Source organism: Primulina eburnea, chromosome 1 (assembly GCF_022965805.1).
Source record: "Primulina eburnea isolate SZY01 chromosome 1, ASM2296580v1, whole genome shotgun sequence".
NCBI lineage: Eukaryota > Viridiplantae > Streptophyta > Magnoliopsida > Lamiales > Gesneriaceae > Primulina > Primulina eburnea.
Window position 1 is genome coordinate 36,324,177 of NC_133101.1, and position 13,018 is coordinate 36,337,194.

Below are 13,018 nucleotides of genomic sequence, written 5' to 3' on the forward strand. Positions count from 1 at the left end.
GATTTTCATAAACATTATTATGGACTAAATTAAATTAATTCAAGTGTTGAATTAATTAAATACTAGTGGACCTAGTAGAGTCCAAATAATTAAATTAATTCAAGTGTTGAATTAATTAAATTATATTGAGTCTTGTAGAGCTCAATTTAAATTAATTATTTAACTAGTGGGACTTGGGTAAATTCAAGTAATGTTTAATTAGTCTCAAATATGTTTGAGATAATTAAAATTTAGTCCAAGGTTTTTAATTTGATTAAAAACCATATAATATACATGCATGGGAGGTGAAAGGTTGGGAGACTACTTTTTGTGTTTTCAAGGCATGACAAGCAACTTTTTGGAACATTTTTTCCCACAACCAAGGCTAGTCTTCCTTCCCTCCTCCCACACTCCTCATGGCCGAAATTTCTCACTAGATTTCTCTCCATTTTTCTTAATTTTGTGTTCTTCAATTGTTGGAGAAAAACACTCACTTCTCAAAGAAAAATGCCATACATTTTCTAGTGCAAGTGTAAGGTGGATCTACCTAGTTGGTGGTGGGCTTGATTGGAAGAAAGGAGTCCAAAAGAAAGGTGAAGCTTGTAGATTGTCTACCTTCAAGAGCTAAGGCGTTTACACCTTAGTTGGAGCCATCATCAACCTCAAGAGGTTGATAGGTAACGATTTTCTTACACCCTATGTTTGACATATTTGGTGTTTGTTGTATTTGTTGCACAAGATATCATGGTGGCCGAAATTTTTGAACAAAAATCGAAATTTTGAACTTCCGTTGCGCTTCCGGTCACCGTAACCGATCTCCTTTCAAGTGGTATCCGAGCTATGGTTACGTTTTTGTGTAGCAAATACAAGATATTATGTTGAGATCGATTTCTAACCGCATGAGAACAAAATTTTGCATCGAATTAAGGCCACCTTTGGGACAAATTTTGGCAGCAACATTTCGGGCATCCCAAGCTGCCCGAGGGGCTGCCCGAAACGGGCAGCAAGGGCAGCCCTAGGGGCTGCCCGAAAACCTCTAGTTTTAATAATAAAAAAAATTTTTTGTTGCCGGAATCCGGCGACGGAGCTCCGGCGACGGCGATGACGGCTAGGGTTTCCAAAAGTGTTTTGGAATATCAAAGTGTCATGGGCCTTGAGTTGTTGGGCCATTGGATGGCCAACACATTTGTGATTTTAAATGGGCCAAAATATTTTTAGTGAAAAATGAGTTTTTGGGCCCTTAAGTTTAAAATTACAAAAGTTGCAAATATTTTCTCATGAAATAAATAATTTAAGTTGGACTTTAATTATTTATAGTAAATGGTGATTTACAAGAAATTCGGTTATAAATAAATTAATTGGAAAGTAGACAAAGGTGTTTGTATACTTTGTTAATTTAGTTTATAATCGTGGCGGTTAGTGATTGGATCAAGATATATAATATTGGATCAATTAATTATTGTGATAATTAATTGATGGTGTATGATATGTGATATTATGCATGAAGGATGATCAAAAGCCCAAGCCCAATTTGCTAGGTGTATGCTAGGATATTTTGTGTTGAATGATTGTAATAATTATCAATTTATAAAGTGGGCTTGGTTTATGGCCCGTTCCCACCCCATGAGATGTATCCCTATTTGCCATGGATATTTATTTGTAAATATTAGTATAGTGGATGATCAAGATTGGAAGATGGAGGCCATGATGATTATGAAGATCGAAGACATGTAAATATTGGAAGCTAATGTAATAGTTGCATTTGCATCCCGTGCATTTACCCTAGGATTGGACCTAGGCCCGTGTTTAGCTCACACGGTCCATTAGTATTGGGGCGATTGATCATCCTTGTTTGTTTACTGTTTATAATATATGCATGATATGTTATAAATAATGAGTATGTGCGTTATTATTATGATAATAACAAAGTTGCATGAATCCGGCAAACATACGATCAAACATGGCGAGCTTTTAAATAAAAAAATTAATGATGAGACCTTTCAAAACTAAAAACCCTCATTTTGAATAAGATTCAAAATTAATATCAAGCCCGAAAAGGGGAATTATAAAATTGGTTATAATTTCCTTGTCTTCCATCGACAATGGGTGCATGATGAACGCTACCCGTACTCGGGGCTCGGCTCATATTATTGTGGGGGCCTTGGGTGCCGGAAAGCTGTGACATCCATTGACATGGTGATGTGAACTACGTGGAACTCCCATGACTTCGGCTCAGATAATTGGGGGAACTCATGGCGACCGTCCATTAAGGTTCAACATCGATGGGTAAGGCTTGACACGTAAAGATGAACGACGTCTATAATGGGTCCTAATCAAACGTGAGACAAAAGTTTACGTTAAGGGTTGCATTGTGATGCAATTGGGAAACTACCTTTTAGGAATTGTGATTGGCTGTATAATCGGGATCATAATTCGCTAATTGGACCTTACGTACCTACTGAGGAAAGGAGTTTCCCGTTTTCACTAGAGGGTAGTGAAAGATGTCAAAACAGTGGGAGCAAATATTTATGAAGTAAAAGTCCAAACTTCATATCTTACTAAATATTTTAAAATAGTATCAACATTTATCAGTTTTTACTTTTCAGTACAAATTGACAATGTCTTCGATTCGCAATCCGATATCTGCAATACTCGACAAACACATGTTAACCGGACCTAATTACCTCACTTGGCTAAGAAACCTAAAAATAGTCTTGAATTCGGAAAGGGTAGCATATACACTGACTGAGTCGCCCCCTGTTGAGGCTCTGACTGACTGCAATCCTGAGGAATTGCAGGCTTACAAGGAATGGTGTGACCATGACTTGATAGCCAGGTGTTATATGCTGACTTCTATGAATGATGAGCTGCAGAGGCGTTTTGAGGGTGCAAAGAATGCTGCTGACATTCATTTGCACCTCAAGGAGCTTTTTGGTGAGCAAACACGGCCTCTTAGGCATGCTACCGTCAAGGAGCTGATCACTTTGCGCATGAGAGATGGGGCCTCGGTCCATGAGCATGGCCTAAAATTGATTGGGCTCGTGGACAAGCTCGTTGGCATGGATATGATCTTGCCTTCGGAGTTGACCACCGACGTGTTGATGTTATCGCTGCCTAGCTCATTTGATCCTTTTGTGGTGAACTTCAACATGAACAAGATGGAACCAACCCTTGAGGAGTTGGTAAACATGCATGTTACGTTTGAATCCACCATCAAGAAAGAGAAGTTGGTTCTTTATGTGGGTTCTTCATCTGGTACGAAGATTGATCCACATGGGAATGGAAAGAAGCGTTCTTTCCAACGTCCCAAGAAGAACGTGCCCTTGTTGAGGCAATCTCCGAATCCCGTTGTGGCAGCCACACCAGTTAGGGCTGACAAGACTAGTGATGTTTGTCATCACTGCAAGATGCCTGGACATTGGAGGCGAAATTGCAAAGAATATCTGGCCCAGAAGAGTTCAGGAAACGGTATGTTCTAAATTGAAGTAAACATTTCAAATAACTCTACTTCTTGGGTATTAGATACCGGTTATGACTCACATCTCTATAATGAGTTATAGGTGATGGGAAGAAGTAGAATGCTTAAGGAAGGTGTAACCTTCTAGAGGATGGCTATGGAGCAAGAGTTGCTGCCAAGACCTTAAGAAATGTTTACTTATTGTTGAACAAAGATTTTAAGTTAATTTTAAGAGATGTTTTGTTTGTACCTTTTTGGTGAAAACATTATTTCCATTTCTATTGTGATAAAGATGGATATTCTTGTTTATTTAGCAAAGGTGTTTGCAACATTTACAAGAATGAATGTTTGATTGGTACTTGAGAACTTGAAAACGATCTCTATAACTTAAAATTGAAAGATATTCAATTAAATGTCCATTCAAAGGCAGACACCATATGAGATATGGATGGGTAAGCCTCCCAAATATTCTTATCTTAGAATATGGGAGCCCTGCTTATGTGAAGCAGGTAGTGGGAGATAAATTGGATAGTTGATCCATTTTATGTTACTTTGTGGGATATCCAAGGATTTTAGTTGGATATCACTTCTATCATCCCCAAGAAACAAAGGTGTTTGTTTCTAGGAATGCAACCTTTTTGGAAAAGGAATTTTCTATTGGATAGAAAAGGGGAGATGATAGAACTCGAAGAGGTTCGAGAAACACCCACAATTATAGAACCCACACCCGAAGAGCCAAGAGAGGAGATACAGGCTCCTAGAAGATCCGAGAGAGTCTCGAGACCACCTATGAGATATGGTCTGCTTCTTGAAGAGGACCATGATGAGCCTAACCATGGATTTGATCCAAGGACCTTCAAGGAAACGTTATCTGATGCCGATTCATCCAAATGGCTTGAAGCTATGGAATCTGAGATGAATTCCATGCATTCGAACCAAGTGTGGGATCTTATAGATCCACCTGAGGGAAAGGTTCCCATAGGGACTTGGGACGGATGGGAAGGTATTGACCTTCAAGGCGCGATTGGTGGCAAAAGGATATACTCAAAGACAAGGAGTTGACTTTGAGGAAACCTTTTCTCCAATTGCAATGTTCAAGTCCATAAGGATTTGCTAGCCATAGCTGCATGGTATGACTATGAGATATGGCAGATGGATGTCAAGACAGACTTTCTTAATGGGGATTTTAAGAAAGTTATTTACATGTCTAAACCTGGAGGGTTTACATCTATCGGAAGTGAGCATATGGTATGCAAACTTCAGAGATCTATTTATGGTCTAAAGCAGGCATCTAGGAGTTGGAACCTTAGATTCGATAGTACAATCAAAGAGTTGATTTACTAAGAATCCTGAGGAACCCTATGTGTATAAGAAGGTCAGTGGGAGTGTTGTGACATTCCTTGTGTTGTATGTTGATGACATTCTACTCATTGGGAATGATGTAGGAATGTTGCAATCAACTAAGATATGGTTTGCGAGTAAGTTCTCGATGCAGGACTTGGGTGAAGCATCTTTTGTATTGGGAATACAGATCTATAGAGATAGATCGAGAAGATTGCTTGGTCTCACCCAGTCCACATACATTGATACCATCGTGAAGCCGTTCTCGATGGATGAGTCCAAGGGAGGACATCTACCAATGTGTCATGGCGTGTCCCTATCCAAGTCTGTCTCCCAAGACTGATGCAGAGAGAGTGGCGATGACACGCATTCCGTATGCTTCGGCAATTGGTAGCATCATGTATGGGATGATATCTACACGTCTTGACGTGGCTTTCGCACTAAGTGTAGTGAGTAGATATCAATCGAACCCTGGTCTTCCACACTGGAAAGCTGTGAAAGACATCCTCAAGTAGTTGAGAAGGACCAATAAATTGTTCTTGGTCTATGGGGTGGAGAACTAAAATTGGAAGACTATACCGACTCTAGCTTCCAAAGCGATATCGATGACTCGAAGTCAACCTCTGGTTTTGTATTCATGCTCAATGGTGCTGCTGTCTCTTGGAAGAGTTCCAAGCAAGACAATATTACGGATTCCAGCACAGAGGCCGAATACATTGCTGCATCAGATGCAGCAAGGGAGGCTGTTTGGATAAGGAATTTCTTCTAAGAGTTGGACGTCATTCCTAATGGAGTTGCTCCTGTCCCGGTGTTGTGTGACAACAAGGGAGCTGTAGCTCAAGCAAAGGAGCCAAGGTCTCATCAGAAATCCAAACTAGTATTGAGAAAGTACCACATCCTCGGAGAGATTGTGGAAAGAGGAGAAGTGTCTTTTGACACAGTCGGCTCCGCCGATAATGTTGTTGATCCACTAGCTAAACCTTTACCTGGACCATTATTCGACAAGCATCGCGAATCAATGGGTTTAATGCATATGGGTTGTTGGCTCTAGTGCAAGTGGGAGATTGTTAGAGTAGGTGCCCGTCGAGCCAAGTGTTGGCCGAGTGTTCACAATGAAACTCTATGTATAAGCAATCTTTATTTTAATAATATTTGAAATTATTATTATGGCACATCTTTATCTGTATACCCATGCTAGTTGCATAGATAAAGCCCTTGAATATACAAATGGTAGAAAGAATATGAGATGCTCATATGATGAGTATCATGAAACTCATATTTGTAATACTGTATATTCTAAACGGTTCCTAGTCGATTCAGCCGCCACTAAGAAGGATATAGGCCGCTCGAGTTAGAGACTAGTATCTGCGATGTGAGTACCATGTTTCATTGGTAGGGGACATTGTGATGTCCGAACGTGCAGATAGGTGCTCCTTGTTGAGTGCACTGAACAACCCTCCATAAAAGGACTTTCCAAGTGGTTCTCATTTATCGAGTGGAAACGTCCTAGTTTATGGTTGTACACCATTAGTCCTTATGACCCGGGACAACATTGAGACTCTATGTGCTAGAATTACACTTTGACTTGTTTACCGACTCTCATGGGGTCAATAGGTGGCAAGGTTGGGTGTTCTGTCGAAACACATAGGAGTCGATGCATTGTAGTCGGGGATTCACCGCTTACCTTCGGGTATGGATATCCTATGTGTTATCATGTGTATGCAGGTTGAAATCTCTGGCCAGAGTATGGTTGTAATTATGAAAGGGGTTTCATAGATTACACCATCGATGCAACTACGACATGACACATAGTATCGATTCATTGACAACTCTCGATAAACCAATGGTTGTCGAATCGATCGGGATATACGAGTTGAAGGGACCGTACTGTACGCTAACCATAATAGAATGGTTCTTGCAGACACTATCATTTGATACCTAGGGAATCATGTAAGCGATGCTGCTAGGCGTTTAACATGATTGGTTGGGTACTATCAGACTTGAGTTCTGACGTTCTTATTATCAAGGAGTTGATAAGTAAGAATGGAGCAATTGGGGTATGCTCATATAAGGACATGTTTAGTCCGAATCACATGGAGATGTGAACCCACGGCTAGTTGTATCAATGAACCATTGAGGGCCACACAAGTACTAGCTTTCTAGATCCCGTTGAGAAGTAAAAATAGTTCAATGTGTTGAACGGCTTATAAAGGAGTTTATAAGCGTAAGGAAAATTAGAAGTATGACTTCTATAAAGGAGAAAAATAGTTCAATGTGTTGAACGACTTATAAATGAGTTTATAAGTGTAAAGAAAAATAGAAGTATGACCTCTATGAGAGAAATGTAAATTTTAATTTAAGGAAGTGTTCCTAAATTAAAATTGGCCAAGTGAATAATGTAATTGAAAATTGTGATTTTCATAAACATTATTATGGACTAAATTAAATTAATTCAAGTGTTGAATTAATTAAACACTAGTGGACCTAGTAGAGTCCAAATAATTAAATTAATTCAAGTGTTGAATTAATTAAATTATATTGATTCTTGTAGAGCTCAATTTAAATTAATTATTTAACTAGTGGGACTTGGGTAAATTCAAGTAATGTTTAATTAGTCTCAAATATGTTTGAGATAATTAAAATTTAGTCCAAGGTTTTTAATTTGATTAAAAACCATATAATATGCATGCATGGGAGGTGAAAGGTTGGGAGACTACTTTTTGTGTTTTCAAGGCATGGCATGCAACTTTTTGGAACATTTTTTCCCACAACCAAGGCTAGTCTTCCTTCCCTCCTCCCACACTCCTCATGGCCGAAATTTCTCACTAGATTTCTCTCCATTTTTCTTCATTTTGTGTTCTTCAATTGTTGGAGAAAAACACTCACTTCTCAAAGAAAAATGCCATTCATTTTCTAGTGCAAGTGTAAGGTGGATCTACCTAGTTGGTGGTGGGCTTGATTGGAAGAAAGGAGTCCAAAAGAAAGGTGAAGCTTGTAGATTGTCTACCTTCAAGAGCTAAGGTGTTTACACCTTAGTTGGAGCCATCATCAACCTCAAGAGGTTGATAGGTAACGATTTTCTTACACCCTATGTTTGACATATTTGGTGTTTGTTGTATTTGTTGCACAAGATATCATGGTGGCCGAAATTTTTGAACAAAAATCGAAATTTTGAACTTCCGTTGCGCTTCCGGTCACCGTAACCGATCCCCTTTCAACATCCTCCACTATCCCCCGTGGATATGTAAGTGATCTGTCCGCTAGCTGCAGGGTAATAGTGCTAGGCTTCACCTCGCCAAGCTCCAAAGTCCTGTAAATAGAAAAAGGCATTAAATTAATACTGGCACCTAAATCACATAAAGCTTTATTGATTCTAGAACCACCAATAACACAAGGAATAGTAAAACTCCCTGGATCTTTGAGTTTCTGTGGTAGTTTCCTTTGGAGTATGGCACTACACTCTTCGGTCAACTTTACTGTCTCGAACTCATGCAACTTCCTTTTCTTTGACATCACATCTTTGATGAACTTTGCATAGTTTGGCATTTGCTCTAAAGCATCAGCAAATGGAATGTTGATGTGAATCTTCTTGAAAATCTCCAAAAATTTAGCAAATTGATCATCCAATTTCTTCTTTTTGAACCTCTGCGGATATGGAAGAACTGGCTTAAATACCGGAGGTTGTTTAACTTCAACTTCAGCTTTGGATCCCTCAGTTTCAACTTCTTCAACTGTTATCTCATTTTCATCCTTCTCTTTGGAATTTTTAACCTCAAGTTCTCTTCTACTTCTCAAAGTTACAGCTTTGCATTGCTCCTTTGGATTCACTTCAGTGTTACTTGGGAATTGACCTTTATTTTGATCTCTCAATGCATTAGCCAATTGACCAATCTGTGTCTCCAATGATTTCATTGTGGCTCCCATATTTCCCATGTGAGTTTCCATGCCATCAAGACGAGATTCAGTCATAGTCATCCTTTTACTAGATTCAACAACAAATGTCCCAACTAAATCCTCAAGTGAAGGTTTTCCTTCCCCCTTTGATGTATTGAACCCCGGTGGAGGATTCAACACATTCTTATTATTAGCATATGAAAAATTTTCATGATTTCTCAAACCAGGATGATAAGTGTTAGGGGGAGGGTTAACTCGATATCCTCCGTAGCCATCAAAATTCCTATTGTTGATATAATGAGCCTCATCAGGAATATGTGGTTCTTCAGTAACAATCGATGCATTTTCAACCTCTGATGTACTAGCCTTATTCATTGCTGCAATTTGAGTTTTCAAAGCTGAAACTTGAGCGGTCAGTGATGTAATAGGATATATGGCATAAATTCCAGCTTGCTTCTTTATTCCTGACCTCTCAGACGGCCATTGATAGCTATTAATGGTCATCTGTTCAAGCAAATAATATGCTTGATCAGGTGATTTTGCAAATATCGTGTCACCAGCTGCTGCATCCACAGTGCCTCTTGTTTGTCCATTCAAACCATTATAAAACAATTCAATCTGTACCCAATCCTCAAAACCATGGTTTGGACACCTCCTCAACAACTCTTTATAACGTTCCCATGCCTCATATAATTGCTCAAAGTCAGTCTACCTAAAAGTACTTATCTCTATCTTCAACTGTGCAGATTTCGCAGGTGGAAAATATTTAGCAAGGAACTTGGTTGCTAACTCCTGTCATGTAGTGATACTCCCCAAAGGAAGCGATTGGAGCCATCCTCTTGCTTGGTCCCTAAGAGAAAAAGGAAACAAACGCAATCGAATTATATCATCAGAAACGCCATTTATTTTTACCGTATCAGTAATTTCAAGGAATGTTCTGAGGTGTAAATGAGGATCTGCAGTAGCGGCTCCTCCAAACTGATTCTGTTGAACCATGTTTATCAATGCTGGCTGAAGCTCAAAGTTGTTTGCATTAATAGTCCCTCGTGCTATGCCCGAGTAATGAGCATTCAGTACCGGCCTAAAATGATCTCTGATGGGTATTGCAGGGGGTGGATTTTCATTATCTATGTTTTCAGCCATTGCTCGAATCTCTTCTCTTCTTGCCTTTCTTAATCTTCTTGCGGTTCTTTCGATTTCAGGATCAAAGATAAGCAAGTCAAGATTTTGCGATCTTCGCATGCACTGTCAAACAAAGATAAGACACAAATCAATGTTTAATGTATTACAATAAAAACAGCTCTAAATTAAAATAAAGACTAATTAGTAACAATACTAATATAAATTTAAAATATACACTCCCCGGCAACGGCGCCAAAAACTTGTTGCGTATTTTCTTAATTGCTTGCAAGTGCACAACGTCAAGTTTGTAATAAAATGTATTTTCGAGTACAAGTGTCGATCCCACAAGGAATGTATTTCTAAATTTATATTCATGCTTGTAATTGAAATAGTCTCGACTTTATTTAGAATAATCAATTGACAGATTTGTTTATACCAATAACTAGATTTGAAACTAAATTAAATTATAGTACAACACCAAACTTTTTATAACAAATAACTATGGAATAAAAGATCTAGAGATCCAAATTTCACGCAACTATCCACCATGTGTTATCTTGTGTAGCTATATTATAAATGTCCTTATTACACATTAACCAAGAATTCTAACTTATCTACTCCCTCTCCCGAGTGCTAAGTAGATACTAATTATCTAACAAAAGATTGTAACGTCCCCATCAACAATCTATAATTAAATAACACAAAAAGCACTAAATTCTTTTAATGGCTTCAATAGCACTATATGTCCTCCCGAACTATATAAATACTATCGATGTATTTTTCCCTTTCTTGTTTATAATTTCCCTTTTCCAAGTGATAAATTATAAACATAAGAATCATTCAAGGTATGTCCAATAAAATGAAAGCATTCAGATTGGAAAAATACAAATGAACAATAAGGAAACTTATATAGCATAAATCATAAATCCCAACACATGATGTCTAGTTTTGTTCCATCATTCCTCTAGAAATAAGAATTAGTTCATAATAAAAATAAAACAACACACAAATCTTAAACAAGACATATCAAATAAAAATGAAAATAAAGAAAGAAGAACTTAGAACAAGAGCTTGGAGTGCAATGAAATTCCTTTCCAAAAGTGTGCAAGAGAATTCTCAAGAACTTGATGAACTTGATCTTCAATCTTTCTTTGTAGCCTTCAATCCTTCCCTTGGCTCCTCAATGACCTAAGATGGTGAATAATAGAAGCATTTTATAGTCCAGACAAGCTTCCGCACGCAGCACACCATTTTCCTCTACTTTTATTAGAAGTCTTCAAAGTTACAGATTTTTCGGACTTTGTTTTGCATGGACCGCGAGTGTGGTGTAATCAAGACCGCGTGTGCGGTGCTGCTTCGGCAGAAAAATCCATCTTCAAACGTGTGAGACCGCGGGTGCGGTGCTAGGAGGGACCGCGGGTGCGGTTGTGTTTCGGGGAAGACCGCGGGGGCGGTGTTGAGGAGACCGCGAGTGCGGTCGTGCTTCGGCAAGCTTTGTCTTTTGCACCTTCTAATTCATCACTATATTACTCCAAATTCTCATTTCTAAGCTTCCAAACTACAATAACAAAAACAACAACAAATCAAATAAAACCTGCCTAAGAATCACAAAATTCCAAGTTAAAAACAAGTAATAAAAGTACAATAAATTCCACTTATCAATGAGTGTGACAGAATTGATGTGACTGAGACATGACTGAAATTTTCTGCTGTAGATTTTATAGTTATTTATTTTGATGATATATGTTCTTTGCAAGTTATACAACTCTTGATTTACAGTTCCAATAAAATTTTGCTTGTTTATTTTCAGCTATGTATCATGCCTTACTACATGTTTGATAAGGTCGTTACATGACATTGAAAAGGTGAGCAAAATGGGCAAAAAACGTAGCAAAGCATCCGCAGATGAAATTCAGGTAATATCTTCTATTTTACATCGTTTTTTATTTAAATAAAGTACACTTGTATATTTCAATACCTCTTTTTGTCATTTTACCGAAACATGTAGCTAGTAGGTTATTAGGAATGAACTCTAACAATGCAGCTAATTCATCCCAAGATTTTCATATAAAGAACCGATTGATGACAACAAAAATGATAAGAAAAACGGTCGGGGAGCATCAAAGTTGAAAATGCTTTGTGGTCAAGGCAAGCGAAAAGAGGTTGATTGTAATGAGTTAGGACAGTCGATTAGAGATAATTCAGTTAATTACACACTTCTTTTCTAGGTTGCATGATAAAGGAATTTGTGCCATATATATTGGATGGATGGAATGAAATAGATGAAGAAGTGAAGGATAAGATGTGGAGTTGTCTTCAGGTAAAATCTTCAGTCACTTAATATTCCATTTCAATTTTTATTACATGTTGTAGAAATATTTTCATGTTTCTATTTACAGATAACTTATAATGTTGACGATTGGGAAAAAAATCAATTTTTCAAAAGTTAGCTAAATTGTGGCACGATAGAAAATCCAAACTGAAAATACTTGTACGAGAAGCTAATACAAGTCTAGTGGGTTCACGAAGTCTCAGTCTTTTGAAGCCCGAATTTCTAGACCAAAATCAGTTGGACTTTGTTGTACTATCACCTACCTTTCAAGTAAGTATTTGTAGCCCGAGAATTTTGCTATTGTAATTTGAAATGATTTATTGATAATTGATGTGATTATTGACGGAAAAGATCAGACCGTGAAAGACAAGAAAAGACGTGGCGCGTATATGCGCAAGCATGTGTATTTGACAATGCTAAGTCCAGAGAACCTCGCTCATATGGGCCGGAGGATGACCCGCATATGCGCGAGCTTCCGAGAAGATAAGCTTCGAGACATATGCGCCAAGGAGGGTCGCGCATATGCGCGAGACGTGTAGTGCATAGAGTTAACCACATGGCTTGACATGTATGTTAAATGTGATACCCTTGTCCCACATGTGAAAAAATAAAGATTTAAAATGAGTTTATAAAGGACTACAATGGACTTCTATAGCAACTTGGGTTAATCATTTTGTAAAGCGAGGACGAATACGAAGTAGTTGCTATAGGGGCCCATTGTGCAATCACGTAGGCGCGGGCCCGGGCTCGGGGCGTGACAGAATGGTATCAGAGCCAGTCACCAGCATGAAACACCGAGAATTAAGTGCTATGCGGTGCAAAGTGCTACGTGCATGGGAGCCACCTCTTGAACTTGCGGGGCAAAGTGCTACATGACGGAAGCCACCTCTTGA

At 38.4% G+C, this 13,018-nt stretch overlaps 1 long non-coding RNA gene across 1 annotated transcript in view; it reads left to right on the top strand.

The window, feature by feature from the left end:
- The window catches only part of LOC140829777 (uncharacterized), a 29,214-nt gene extending 16,896 nt beyond the window's left edge, over nt 1-12,318 (top strand). Inside the window, exons 3-4 of the long non-coding RNA XR_012117527.1 lie at nt 11,637-12,113; nt 12,193-12,318. This is a non-coding gene — a long non-coding RNA (uncharacterized lncRNA). The remainder of the gene's footprint in view (nt 1-11,636; nt 12,114-12,192) is intronic.
- The last annotated feature ends 700 nt before the right edge of the window (nt 12,319-13,018 follow it).